Source organism: Trichomycterus rosablanca, chromosome 7, assembly GCF_030014385.1.
Source record: "Trichomycterus rosablanca isolate fTriRos1 chromosome 7, fTriRos1.hap1, whole genome shotgun sequence".
Classification (NCBI taxonomy): domain Eukaryota; kingdom Metazoa; phylum Chordata; class Actinopteri; order Siluriformes; family Trichomycteridae; genus Trichomycterus; species Trichomycterus rosablanca.
Window position 1 is genome coordinate 28,719,914 of NC_085994.1, and position 15,028 is coordinate 28,734,941.

Consider the following 15,028-nt stretch of genomic DNA (forward strand, 5'->3'; position numbering starts at 1 on the left):
GGGCTTAGTGGGTTTGTGTTGGATGTGAGGGTTAAACTGGGCTTACTGGGTTTGTGTTGGATGTGAGGGTTAAACTGGGCTTAGTGGGTTTGTGTTGGATGTGAGGGTTAAACTGGGCTCAGTGGGCGTATGTGTGCTGTGAGGGTTAAACTGGGCTTAGTGGGGTTGTGTTGGATGTGAGGGTTAAACTGGGCTTAGTGGGTTTGTGTTGGATGTGAGGGTTAAACTGGGCTCAGTGGGTTTATGTGAGATGTGAGGGTTAAACTAGGCTCATTGGGTTTTTGTGAGATGTGAGGGTTAAACTGGGCTCATATGATTTTATGTGAGATTTGAGAGTTAAACTGGGCTCAGTGGGTTTTATATGAGATGTGACGGTTAAACTGGGCTTAGTGGGTTTGTGTTGGATGTGAGGGTTAAACTGGGCTCAGTGGGTATATGTGAGACGTGAGGGTTAAACTGGGCTCAGTGGTTTTATGTGAGATGTGAGGGTTAAACTGGGCTCAGTGGGTTTATGTGAGATTTGAGGATTAAACTGGGCTTAGTGGGTTTGTGTGAGACGTGAGTGTTAAACTGGGCTCAGTGGGTTTTATATGAGATGTGAGGGTTAAACTGGGCTTAGTGGGTTTGTGTTGGATGTGAGGGTTGAACTGGGCTTAGTGGGTTTGTGTTGGATGTGAGGGTTAAACTGGGCTTACTGGGTTTGTGTTGGATGTGAGGGTTAAACTGGGCTTAGTGGGTTTGTGTTGGATGTGAGGGTTAAACTGGGCTCAGTGGGCGTATGTGTGCTGTGAGGGTTAAACTGGGCTTAGTGGGGTTGTGTTGGATGTGAGGGTTAAACTGGGCTTAGTGGGTTTGTGTTGGATGTGAGGGTTAAACTGGGCTCAGTGGGTTTATGTGAGATGTGAGGGTTAAACTAGGCTCATTGGGTTTTTGTGAGATGTGAGGGTTAAACTGGGCTCATATGATTTTATGTGAGATTTGAGAGTTAAACTGGGCTCAGTGGGTTTTATATGAGATGTGACGGTTAAACTGGGCTTAGTGGGTTTGTGTTGGATGTGAGGGTTAAACTGGGCTCAGTGGGTATATGTGAGACGTGAGGGTTAAACTGGGCTCAGTGGTTTTATGTGAGATGTGAGGGTTAAACTGGGCTCAGTGGGTTTATGTGAGATTTGAGGATTAAACTGGGCTTAGTGGGTTTGTGTGAGACGTGAGTGTTAAACTGGGCTCAGTGGGTTTTATGTGAGATGTGAGGGTTAAACTGGGCTCAGTGGGTTTATGTGAGATGTGAGGGTTAAACTGGTCTCAGTAGGTGTATGTGAGACGTGAGGGTTAAACTGGGCTGAGTGGGTTTTTTGTGAGACGTGAGGGTTAAACTGGTCTCAATAGGTGTATGTGAGACGTGAGGGTTAAACTGGGCTGAGTGGGTTTTTTGTAAGACATGAGGGTTAAACTGGTCTCATAGGGTTTATGTGAGATGTGAGGGTTAAACTGGGCTCAGTGGGATTTATGTGAGATGCAAAGGTTAAACTGGGCTCAGTGGGTTTCATGTGAGACATGAGGGTTAAACTGGGCTCAGCGTGTTTTATGTGAGGTGTGAGGGTTTAACTGGGCTTAGTGGGTTTGTGTTGGATGTGAGGGTTAAACTGGGCTCCTTGAGTTTTATATGAGATGTGAGGGTTAAACTGAGCTCAGCGTGTTTTATGTGAGATGTGAGGGTTAAACTGGGCTCAGTAGGTTTATGTGAAATGTGAGGGTTAAACTGGGCTCAGTGGGTTTATGTGAGATGTGAGGGTTAAACTGGTCTCAGTGGGTTTATGTGAGATGTGAGGGTTAAAATGGGCTCAGTGGTTTTAAGTAAGCTGTGAAGGTTAAACTCGGCTCATTTGATTTTATGTGAGATTTGAGGGTTAAACTGGGCTCAGTGGGTTTTATGTGAGATGTGAGGGTTAAACTGGGCTTAGTGGGTTTGTGTTGGATGTGAGGGTTAAACTGGGCTTAGTGGGTTTGTGTTGGATGTGAGGGTTAAACTGGGCTTAGTGGGTTTATCTGAGATGTGAGGGTTAAACTGGGCTCAAAGGGTTTATGTGAGATGTGAGGGTTAAACTGGGCTTAGTGGGTTTGTGTTGGATGTGAGGGTTAAACTGGGCTCAGTGGGTGTATGTGTGCTGTGAGGGTTAAACTGGGCTTAGTGGGTTTGTGTTGGATGTGAGGGTTAAACTGGGCTTAGTGGGCTTGTGTTGGATGTGAGGGTTAAACTGGGCTCAGTGGGTTTTATGTGAGGTGTGAGGGTTAAACTGGGCTTAGTGGGTTTGTGTTGGATGTGAGGGTTAAACTGGGCTTAGTGGGTTTGTGTTGGATGTGAGGGTTAAACTGGGCTTAGTGGGTTTGTGTTGGATGTAAGGGTTAAACTGGGCTTAGTGGGTTTGTGTTGGATGTGAGGGTTAAACTGGGCTTAGTGGGTTTGTGTTGGATGTGAGGGTTAAACTTGGCTTAGTGGGTTTGTGTTGGATGTGAGGGTTAAACTGGGCTCAGTGGGCGTATGTGTGCTGTGAGGGTTAAACTTGGCTTAGTGGGTTTGTGTTGGATGTGAGGGTTAAACTGGGCTTAGTGGGTTTGTGTTGGATGTGAGGGTTAAACTGGGCTCAGTGGGTTTGTGTTGTATGTGAGGGTTAAACTGGGCTCAGTGGGCGTATGTGTGCTGTGAGGGTTAAACTTGGCTTAGTGGGTTTGTGTTGGATGTGAGGGTTAAACTGGGCTTAGTGGGTTTGTGTTGGATGTGAGGGTTAAACTGGGCTCAGTGGGTTTGTGTTGTATGTGAGGGTTAAACTGGGCTCAGTGGGTTTGTGTTGGATGTGAGGGTTAAACTGGGCTCAGTGGGTTTTATGTGAGATGTGAGGGTTAAACTGGGCTTAGTGCGTTTGTGTTGGATGTGAGGGTTAAACTGGGCTCAGTAGGTTTATGTGAGATGTGAGGGTTAAACTGGGCTCAGTGGGTTTATGTGAGACGTGAGGGTTAAACTGGGCTCAGTGGGTTTTATGTGAGATGTGAGGTTTAAACTGAGCTCAGCGTGTTTTATGTGAGATGTGAGGGTTAAAGTGGGCTCAGTGGGTTTATGTGAAATGTGAGGGTTAAACTGGGCTCAGTGGGTTTATGTGAGATGTGAGGGTTAAACTGGTCTCAGTGGGTTTATGTGAGATGTGAGGGTTAAACTGGGCTCAGTGGTTTTATGTAAGCTGTGAAGGTTAAACTCGGCTCATTTGATTTTATGTGAGATTTGAGGGTTAAACTGGGCTCAGTGGGTTTTATGTGAGATGTGAGGGTTAAACTGGGCTTAGTGGGTTTGTGTTGGATGTGAGGGTTAAACTGGGCTTAGTGGGTTTGTGTTGGATGTGAGGGTTAAACTGGGCTTAGTGGGTTTGTGTTGGATGTGAGGGTTAATCTGGGCTCATTGGGTTTATCTGAGATGTGAGGGTTAAACTGGGATCAAAGGGTTTATGTGAGATGTGAGGGTTAAACTGGGCTTAGTGGGTTTGTGTTGGATGTGAGGGTTAAACTGGGCTCAGTGGGATTTATGTGAGATGCAAAGGTTAAACTGGGCTCAGTGGGTTTCATGTGAGACATGAGGGTTAAACTGGGCTCAGCGTGTTTTATGTGAGGTGTGAGGGTTTAACTGGGCTTAGTGGGTTTGTGTTGGATGTGAGGGTTAAACTGGGCTCCTTGAGTTTTATATGAGATGTGAGGGTTAAACTGAGCTCAGCGTGTTTTATGTGAGATGTGAGGGTTAAACTGGGCTCAGTAGGTTTATGTGAAATGTGAGGGTTAAACTGGGCTCAGTGGGTTTATGTGAGATGTGAGGGTTAAACTGGTCTCAGTGGGTTTATGTGAGATGTGAGGGTTAAAATGGGCTCAGTGGTTTTAAGTAAGCTGTGAAGGTTAAACTCGGCTCATTTGATTTTATGTGAGATTTGAGGGTTAAACTGGGCTCAGTGGGTTTTATGTGAGATGTGAGGGTTAAACTGGGCTTAGTGGGTTTGTGTTGGATGTGAGGGTTAAACTGGGCTTAGTGGGTTTGTGTTGGATGTGAGGGTTAAACTGGGCTTAGTGGGTTTATCTGAGATGTGAGGGTTAAACTGGGCTCAAAGGGTTTATGTGAGATGTGAGGGTTAAACTGGGCTTAGTGGGTTTGTGTTGGATGTGAGGGTTAAACTGGGCTCAGTGGGTGTATGTGTGCTGTGAGGGTTAAACTGGGCTTAGTGGGTTTGTGTTGGATGTGAGGGTTAAACTGGGCTTAGTGGGCTTGTGTTGGATGTGAGGGTTAAACTGGGCTCAGTGGGTTTTATGTGAGGTGTGAGGGTTAAACTGGGCTTAGTGGGTTTGTGTTGGATGTGAGGGTTAAACTGGGCTTAGTGGGTTTGTGTTGGATGTGAGGGTTAAACTGGGCTTAGTGGGTTTGTGTTGGATGTAAGGGTTAAACTGGGCTTAGTGGGTTTGTGTTGGATGTGAGGGTTAAACTGGGCTTAGTGGGTTTGTGTTGGATGTGAGGGTTAAACTTGGCTTAGTGGGTTTGTGTTGGATGTGAGGGTTAAACTGGGCTCAGTGGGCGTATGTGTGCTGTGAGGGTTAAACTTGGCTTAGTGGGTTTGTGTTGGATGTGAGGGTTAAACTGGGCTTAGTGGGTTTGTGTTGGATGTGAGGGTTAAACTGGGCTCAGTGGGTTTGTGTTGTATGTGAGGGTTAAACTGGGCTCAGTGGGCGTATGTGTGCTGTGAGGGTTAAACTTGGCTTAGTGGGTTTGTGTTGGATGTGAGGGTTAAACTGGGCTTAGTGGGTTTGTGTTGGATGTGAGGGTTAAACTGGGCTCAGTGGGTTTGTGTTGTATGTGAGGGTTAAACTGGGCTCAGTGGGTTTGTGTTGGATGTGAGGGTTAAACTGGGCTCAGTGGGTTTTATGTGAGATGTGAGGGTTAAACTGGGCTTAGTGCGTTTGTGTTGGATGTGAGGGTTAAACTGGGCTCAGTAGGTTTATGTGAGATGTGAGGGTTAAACTGGGCTCAGTGGGTTTATGTGAGACGTGAGGGTTAAACTGGGCTCAGTGGGTTTTATGTGAGATGTGAGGTTTAAACTGAGCTCAGCGTGTTTTATGTGAGATGTGAGGGTTAAAGTGGGCTCAGTGGGTTTATGTGAAATGTGAGGGTTAAACTGGGCTCAGTGGGTTTATGTGAGATGTGAGGGTTAAACTGGTCTCAGTGGGTTTATGTGAGATGTGAGGGTTAAACTGGGCTCAGTGGTTTTATGTAAGCTGTGAAGGTTAAACTCGGCTCATTTGATTTTATGTGAGATTTGAGGGTTAAACTGGGCTCAGTGGGTTTTATGTGAGATGTGAGGGTTAAACTGGGCTTAGTGGGTTTGTGTTGGATGTGAGGGTTAAACTGGGCTTAGTGGGTTTGTGTTGGATGTGAGGGTTAAACTGGGCTTAGTGGGTTTGTGTTGGATGTGAGGGTTAATCTGGGCTCATTGGGTTTATCTGAGATGTGAGGGTTAAACTGGGATCAAAGGGTTTATGTGAGATGTGAGGGTTAAACTGGGCTTAGTGGGTTTGTGTTGGATGTGAGGGTTAAACTGGGCTCAGTGGGTGTATGTGTGCTGTGAGGGTTAAACTGGGCTTAGTGGGTTTGTATTGGATGTGAGGGTTAAACTGGGCTTAGTGGGCTTGTGTTGGATGTGAGGGTTAAACTGGGCTCAGTGGGTTTTATGTGAGATGTGAGGGTTAAACTGGGCTTAGTGGGTTTGTGTTGGATGTGAGGGTTAAACTGGGCTTAGTGGGTTTGTGTTGGATGTGAGGGTTAAACTGGGCTTAGTGGGTTTGTGTTGGATGTGAGGGTTAAACTGGGCTTAGTGGGTTTGTGTTGGATGTGAGGGTTAAACTGGGCTTAGTGGGTTTGTGTTGGATGTGAGGGTTAAACTTGGCTTAGTGGGTTTGTGTTGGATGTGAGGGTTAAACTGGGCTCAGTGGGCGTATGTGTGCTGTGAGGGTTAAACTTGGCGTAGTGGGTTTGTTTTGGATGTGAGGGTTAAACTGGGCTTAGTGGGTTTGTGTTGGATGTGAGGGTTAAACTGGGCACAGTGGGTTTATATGAGATGTGAGGGTTAAACTAGGCTCAGTGGGTTTTTGTGAGATGTGAGGGTTAAACTTGGCTCATATGATTTTATGTGATATTCGAGAGTTAAACTGGGCTCAGTGGGTTTTATATGAGATGTGAGGGTTAAACTGGGCTTAGTGGGTTTGTGTTGGATGTGAGGGTTAAACTGGGCTCAGTGGGTTTTATGTGAGATGTGAGGGTTAAACTGGGCTCAGTGGGTTTGTGTGAGACGTGAGGGTTGAACTGGGCTCAGTGGGTTTTATGTGAGATGTGAGGGTTAAACTGGGCTCAGTGGGTTTATGTGAGATGTGAGGGTTAAACTGGTCTCAGTAGGTGTATGTGAGACGTGAGGGTTAAACTGGGCTGAGTGGGATTTTTGTGAGACGTGAGGGTTAAACTGGTCTCAATAGGTGTATGTGAGACGTGAGGGTTAAACTGGGCTGAGTGGGTTTTTTGTAAGACATGAGGGTTAAACTGGTCTCATAGGGTTTATGTGAGATGTGAGGGTTAAACTGGGCTCAGTGGGATTTATGTGAGATGCAAAGGTTAAACTGGGCTCAGTGGGTTTCATGTGAGACATGAGGGTTAAACTGGGCTTAGTGGGTTTGTGTTGGATGTGAGGGTTAAACTGGGCTCATTGAGTTTTATATGAGATGTGAGGGTTAAACTGAGCTCAGCGTGTTTTATGTGAGATGTGAGGGTTAAACTGGGCTCAGTAGGTTTATGTGAAATGTGAGGGTTAAACTGGGCTCAGTGGGTTTATGTGAGATGTGAGGGTTAAACTGGTCTCAGTGGGTTTATGTGAGATGTGAGGGTTAAAATGGGCTCAGTGGTTTTATGTAAGCTGTGAAGGTTAAACTCGGCTCATTTGATTTTATGTGAGATTTGAGGGTTTAACTGGGCTCAGTGGGTTTTATGTGAGACGTGAGGGTTAAACTGGGCTTAGTGGGTTTGTGTTGGATGTGAGGGTTAAACTGGGCTTAGTGGGTTTGTGTTGGATGTGAGGGTTAAACTGGGCTTAGTGGATTTGTGTTGGATGTGAGGGTTAATCTGGGCTCATTGGGTTTATCTGAGATGTGAGGGTTAAACTGGGCTCAAAGGGTTTATGTGAGATGTGAGGGTTAAACTGGGCTTAGTGGGTTTGTGTTGGATGTGAGGGTTAAACTGGGCTTAGTGGGTTTGTGTTGGATGTGAGGGTTAAACTGGGCTTAGTGGGTTTGTGTTGGATGTGAGGGTTAAACTGGGCTTAGTGCGTTTGTGTTGGATGTGAGGGTTAAACTGGGCTTAGTGGGTTTGTGTTGGATGTGAGGGTTAAACTTGGCTTAGTGGGTTTGTGTTGGATGTGAGGGTTAAACTGGGCTCAGTGGGCGTATGTGTGCTGTGAGGGTTAAACTTGGCGTAGTGGGTTTGTTTTGGATGTGAGGGTTAAACTGGGCTTAGTGGGTTTGTGTTGGATGTGAGGGTTAAACTGGGCTCAGTGGGTTTATATGAGATGTGAGGGTTAAACTAGGCTCAGTGGGTTTTTGTGAGATGTGAGGGTTAAACTTGGCTCATATGATTTTATGTGAGATTTGAGAGTTAAACTGGGCTCAGTGGGTTTTATATGAGATGTGAGGGTTAAACTGGGCTTAGTGGGTTTGTGTTGGATGTGAGGGTTAAACTGGGCTCAGTGGGTTTTATGTGAGATGTGAGGGTTAAACTGGGCTCAGTGGGTTTGTGTGAGACGTGAGGGTTGAACTGGGCTCAGTGGGTTTTATGTGAGATGTGAGGGTTAAACTGGGCTCAGTGGGTTTATGTGAGATGTGAGGGTTAAACTGGTCTCAGTAGGTGTATGTGAGACGTGAGGGTTAAACTGGGCTGAGTGGGTTTTTTGTGAGACGTGAGGGTTAAACTGGTCTCAATAGGTGTATGTGAGACGTGAGGGTTAAACTGGGCTGAGTGGGTTTTTTGTAAGACATGAGGGTTAAACTGGTCTCATAGGGTTTATATGAGATGTGAGGGTTAAACTGGGCTCAGTAGGTTTATGTGAAATGTGAGGGTTAAACTGGGCTCAGTGGGTTTATGTGAGATGTGAGGGTTAAACTGGTCTTAGTGGGTTTATGTGAGATGTGAGGGTTAAAATGGGCTCAGTGGTTTTATGTAAGCTGTGAAGGTTAAACTCGGCTCATTTGATTTTATGTGAGATTTGAGGGTTAAACTGGGCTCAGTGGGTTTTATGTGAGACGTGAGGGTTAAACTGGGCTTAGTGGGTTTGTGTTGGATGTGAGGGTTAAACTGGGCTCAGTGGGTGTATGTGTGCTGTGAGGGTTAATCTGGGCTTAGTGGGTTTGTGTTGGATGTGAGGGTTAAACTGGGCTTAGTGGGCTTGTGTTGGATGTGAGGGTTAAACTGGGCTCAGTGGGTTTTATGTGAGGTGTGAGGGTTAAACTGGGCTTAGTGGGTTTGTGTTGGATGTGAGGGTTAAACTGGGCTTAGTGGGTTTGTGTTGGATGTGAGGGTTAAACTGGGCTTAGTGGGTTTGTGTTGGATGTGAGGGTTAAACTGGGCTTAGTGGGTTTGTGTTGGATGTGAGGGTTAAACTGGGCTTAGTGGGTTTGTGTTGGATGTGAGGGTTAAACTTGGCTTAGTGGGTTTGTGTTGGATGTGAGGGTTAAACTGGGCTCAGTGGGCGTATGTGTGCTGTGAGGGTTAAACTTGGCTTAGTGGGTTTGTGTTGGATGTGAGGGTTAAACTGGGCTTAGTGGGTTTGTGTTGGATGTGAGGGTTCAACTGGGCTCAGTGGGTTTGTCTTGGATGTGAGGGTTAGACTGGGCTCAGTGGGTTTGTGTTGGATGTGAGGGTTAAACTGGGCTCAGTGGGTTTTATGTGAGATGTGAGGGTTAAACTGGGCTTAGTGGGTTTGTGTTGGATGTGAGGGTTAAACTGGGCTCAGTAGGTTTATGTGAGATGTAAGGGTTAAACTGGGCTCAGTGGGTTTATGTGAGACGTGAGGGTTAAACTGGGCTCAGTGGGTTTTATGTGAGATGTGAGGGTTAAACTGAGCTCAGCGTGTTTTATGTGAGATGTGAGGGTTAAAGTGGGCTCAGTGGGTTTATGTGAAATGTGAGGGTTAAACTGGGCTCAGTGGGTTTATGTGAGATGTGAGGGTTAAACTGGTCTCAGTGGGTTTATGTGAGATGTGAGGGTTAAACTGGGCTCCGTGGTTTTATGTAAGCTGTGAAGGTTAAACTAGGCTCAGTGGGTTTTTGTGAGATGTGAGGGTTAAACTTGGCTCATATGATTTTATGTGAGATTTGAGAGTTAAACTGGGCTCAGTGGGTTTTATATGAGATGTGAGGGTTAAACTGGGCTTAGTGGGTTTGTGTTGGATGTGAGTGTTAAACTGGGCTCATTGGGTTTGTGTTGGATGTGAGGGTTAAACTGGGCTCAGTGGGTTTGTTTTGGATGTGAGGGTTAAACTGGGCTCAGTGGGTTTTATGTTAGATGTGAGGGTTAAACTGGGCTTAGTGGGTTTGTGTTGGATGTGAGGGTTAAACCGGGCTCAGTAGGTTTATGTGAGATGTGAGGGTTAAACTGGGCTCAGTGGGTTTATGTGAGACGTGAGGGTTAAACTGGGCTCAGTGGGTTTTATGTGAGATGTGAGGGTTAAACTGAGCTCAGCGTGTTTTATGTGAGATGTGAGGGTTAAAGTGGGCTCAGTGGGTTTATATGAGATGTGAGGGTTAAACTGGGCTCAGTGGGTTCATGTGAGATTTGAGGGTTAAACTGGTCTCAGTGGGTTTATGTGAAATGTGAGGGTTAAACTGGGCTCAGAGGTTTTATGTAAACTGTGAAAGTTAAACTCAGCTTATTTGATTTTATGTGATTTGATTTCATGAGGGTTAAACTGGGCTTATTGGGATTGAATTATATGTGAAGGTTTAACTGGGCTCAGTGGGTTTGTGTTGGATGTGAGGGTTAAACTGGGCTCAGTAGGTTTTATGTGAGATGTGAGGGTTAATCTGGGCTTAGTGGGTTTGTGTTGGATGTGAGGGTTAAACTGGGCTTAGAGGGTTTGTGTTGGATGTGAGGGTTAAACTGGGCTTAGTGGGTTTGTGTTGGATGTGAGGGTTAAACTGGGCTCAGTAGGTTTTATGTGAGATGTGAGGGTTAAACTGGGCTTAGTGGGTTTGTGTTGGATGTGAGGGTTAAACTGGGCTTAGTGGGTTTGTGTTGGATGTGAGGGTTAAACTGGGCTCAGTGGGCGTATGTGTGCTGTGAGGGTTAAACTGGGCTTAGTGGGTTTGTGTTGGATGTGAGGGTTAAACTGGGCTTAGTGAATTTGTGTTGGATGTGAGGGTTAAACTGGGCTCAGTGGGTTTATGTGAGATGTGAGGGTTAAACTATTCTCAGTGGGTTTATGTGAGGGTTAAACTGAGCTCATCGTGTTTTATGTGAGATGTGAGGGTTAAACTAGGCTCATTTGATTTTATGTTAGATTTGAGGGTTAAACTGGGCATAGTGGGTTTGTGTTGGATGTGAGGGTTAAACTGGGCTTATTGGGTTTGTGTTGGATGTGAGGGTTAAACTAGGCATAGTGGGTTTGTGTTGGATGTGAGGGTTAAACTGGGTTCAGTGGGTTTATTTGAGATGTGAGGGTTAAACTGGGCTCAGTGGGTTCATGTGAGATGTGAGGGTTAAACTGGGCTCAGTGGGTTTATGTGAGATGTCAGGGTTAAACTGAGCTCAGCGTTTTTTTATCTGAGATGTGAGGGTTAAACTGGGCTCAAAGGGTTTATTTGAGATGTGAGGGTTAAACTGGGCTTAGTGGGTTTGTGTTGGATGTGAGGGTTAAACTGGGCTCAGTGGGTTTATATGAGATGTAAGGGTTAAACTAGGCTCAGTGGGTTTTTGTGAGATGTGAGGGTTAAACTTGGCTCATATGATTTTATGTGAGATTTGAGAGTTAAACTGGGCTCAGTGGGTTTTATATGAGATGTGAGGGTTAAACTGGGCTTAGTGGGTTTGTGTTGGATGTGAGTGTTAAACTGGGCTCATTGGGTTTGTGTTGGATGTGAGGGTTAAACTGGGCTCAGTGGGTTTGTGTTGGATGTGAGGGTTAAACTGGGCTCAGTGGGTTTTATGTTAGATGTGAGGGTTAAACTGGGCTTAGTGGGTTTGTGTTGGATGTGAGGGTTAAACCGGGCTCAGTAGGTTTATGTGAGATGTGAGGGTTAAACTGGGCTCAGTGGGTTTATGTGATACGTGAGGGTTAAACTGGGCTCAGTGGGTTTTATGTGAGATGTGAGGGTTAAACTGAGCTCAGCGTGTTTTATGTGAGATGTGAGGGTTAAAGTGGGCTCAGTGGGTTTATATGAGATGTGAGGGTTAAACTGGGCTCAGTGGGTTCATGTGAGATTTGAGGGTTAAACTGGTCTCAGTGGGTTTATGTGAAATGTGAGGGTTAAACTGGGCTCAGAGGTTTTGTGTAAACTGTGAAAGTTAAACTCAGCTTATTTGATTTTATGTGATTTGATTTCATGAGGGTTAAACTGGGCTTATTGGGATTGTATTGGATGTGAAGGTTTAACTGGGCTCAGTGGGTTTGTGTTGGATGTGAGGGTTAAACTGGGCTCAGTAGGTTTTATGTGAGATGTGAGGGTTAATCTGGGCTTAGTGGGTTTGTGTTGGATGTGAGGGTTAAACTGGGCTTAGAGGGTTTGTGTTGGATGTGAGGGTTAAACTGGGCTTAGTGGGTTTGTGTTGGATGTGAGGGTTAAACTGGGCTCAGTAGGTTTTATGTGAGATGTGAGGGTTAAACTGGGCTTAGTGGGTTTGTGTTGGATGTGAGGGTTAAACTGGGCTTAGTGGGTTTGTGTTGGATGTGAGGGTTAAACTGGGCTCAGTGGGCGTATGTGTGCTGTGAGGGTTAAACTGGGCTTAGTGGGTTTGTGTTGGATGTGAGGGTTAAACTGGGCTTAGTGAATTTGTGTTGGATGTGAGGGTTAAACTGGGCTCAGTGGGTTTATGTGAGATGTGAGGGTTAAACTATTCTCAGTGGGTTTATGTGAGGGTTAAACTGAGCTCATCGTGTTTTATGTGAGATGTGAGGGTTAAACTAGGCTCATTTGATTTTATGTTAGATTTGAGGGTTAAACTGGGCATAGTGGGTTTGTGTTGGATGTGAGGGTTAAACTGGGCTTATTGGGTTTGTGTTGGATGTAAGGGTTAAACTAGGCATAGTGGGTTTGTGTTGGATGTGAGGGTTAAACTGGGTTCAGTGGGTTTATGTGATATGTGAGGGTTAAACTGGGCTCAGTGGGTTCATGTGAGATGTGAGGGTTAAACTGGGCTCAGTGGGTTTATGTGAGATGTCAGGGTTAAACTGAGCTCAGCGTTTTTTTATCTGAGATGTGAGGGTTAAACTGGGCTAAAAGGGTTTATTTGAGATGTGAGGGTTAAACTGGGCTTAGTGGGTTTGTGTTGGATGTGAGGGTTAAACTGGGCTCAGTGGGCATATAAGTGCTGTGAGGGTTAAACTGGGCTTAGTGGGTTTGTGTTGGATGTGAGGGTTAAACTGGGCTTAGTGGGTTTATGTGAGATGTAAGGGTTAAACTAGGCTCAGTGGGTTTTTGTGAGATTTGAGGGTTAAACTGGGCTCATATGATTTTATTTGAGATTTGAGAGTTAAACTGGGCTCAGTGGGTTTTATATGAGATGTGAGGGTTAAACTGGGCTTAGTGGGTTTGTGTTGGATGTGAGGGTTAACCTGGGCTCAGTGGGTTTGTGTTGGATGTGAGGGTTAAACTGGGTTTAGTGGGTTTGTGTTGGATGTGAGGGTTAAACTGGGCTCAGTGGGTTTTATGTGAGATGTGAGGGTTAAACTGAGCTTAGTGGGTTTGTGTTGGATGAGAGGGTCAAACTGGGCTCAGTAGGTTTATGTGAGATGTGAAGGTTAAACTGGGCTCAGTGGGTTTATGTGAGACGTGAGGCTTAAACTGGGCTCAGTGGGTTTTATGTGAGATGTGAGGGTTAAACTGAGCTCAGCGTGTTTTATGTGAGATGTGAGGGTTAAAGTGGGCTCAGTGGGTTTATGTGAGATGTGAGGGTTAAACTGGGCTCAGTGGGTTCATGTGAGATGTGAGGGTTAAACTGGTCTCAGTGGGTTTATGTGAAATGTGAGGGTTAAACTTGGCTCAGTGGTTTTATGTAAACTGTGAAGGTTAAACTCGGCTTATTTGATTTTATGTGATTTGATTTTCATGAGGGTTAAACTGGGCTTAGTTGGTTTGTATTGGATGTGAGGGTGAAACTGGGCTTAGTGGGTTTGTGTTGGATGTGAGGATTAAACTGGGCTCAGTGGGCGTATGTGTGCTGTGAAGGTTAAACTGGGCTTAGTGGGTTTGTGTTGGATGTGAGGGTTAAACTGGGCTTAGTGGGTTTGTGTTGGATGTGAGGGTTAAACTGGGCTCAGTGGGCGTATGTGTGCTGTGAGGGTTAAACTAGGCTCAGTGGGTTTATGTGAGGGTTAAACTGAGCTCATCGTTTTTTATGTGAGATGTGAGGGTTAAACTAGGCTCATTTGATTTTATGTTAGATTTGAGGGTTAAACTGGGCTTAGTGGGTTTGTGTTGGATGTGAGGGTTAAACTGGGCTCAGTTGGCGTATGTGTGCTGTGAGGGTTAAACTGGGCTCAGTGGGTTTATGTGAGATGTGAGGGTTAAACTGGGCTCAATGGGTTTATGTGAGATGTGAGGGTTAAACTAGGCTAAGTGGGTTTTTGTGAGATGTGAGGGTTAAACTGGGCTCATATGATTTTATGTTAGATTTGAGAGTTAAACTGGGCTCAGTGGGTTTTATATGAGAGGTGAGGGTTAAACTGGGCTTAGTGGGTTTGTGTTGGATGTGAGGGTTGAACTGGGCTTAGTGGGTTTGTGTTGGATGTGAGGGTTAAACTGGGCTTAGTGTGTTTGTTTTGGATGTGAGGGTTAAACTGGGCTTAGTGGGTTTGTGTTGGATGTGAGGGTTAAACTGGGCTTAGTGGGTTTGTGTTGGATGTGAGGGTTAAACTAGGCTCAGTGGGTTTATGTGAGGGTTAAACTGAGCTTATCGTTTTTTATGTGAGATGTGAGGGTTAAACTAGGCTCATTTGATTTTATGTTAGATTTGAGGGTTAAACTGGGCTTTGTGGGTTTGCGTTGGATGTGAGGGTTAAACTGGGCTCAGTTGGCGTATGTGTGCTGTGAGGGTTAAACTGGGCTCAGTGGGTTTGTGTTGGATGTGAGGGTTAAACTGGGCTTAGTGGGTTTATGTGAGATGTGAGGGTTAAACTAGGCTCAGTGGGTTTTTGTGAGATTTGAGGGTTAAACTGGGCTCATATGATTTTATTTGAGATTTGAGAGTTAAACTGGGCTCAGTGGGTTTTATGTTAGATTTGAGGGTTAAACTGGGCTTAGTGTGTTTGTGTTGGATGTGAGGGTTAAACTGGGCTTAGTGAGTTTGTGTTGGATGTGAGGGTTAAACTGGGCTTAGTGGGTTTGTGTTGGATGTGAGGGTTAAACTTGGCTCACTGGGCTCATATGATTTTATTTGAGATTTGAGAGTTAAACTGGGCTCAGTGGGTTTTATGTTAGATTTGAGGGTTAAACTGGGCTTAGTGTGTTTGTGTTGGATGTGAGGGTTAAACTGGGCTTAGTGAGTTTGTGTTGGATGTGAGGGTTAAACTGGGCTTAGTGGGTTTGTGTTGGATGTGAGGGTTAAACTTGGCTCAGTGGGCGTATGTGTGCTGTGAGGGTTAAACTGGGCTTAGTGGGGTTGTGTTGGATGTGAGGGTTAAACTGGGCTTAGTGGGTTTGTGTTGGATGTGAGGGTTAAACTGGGCTCAGTGGGCGTATGTGTGCTTTGAAGGTT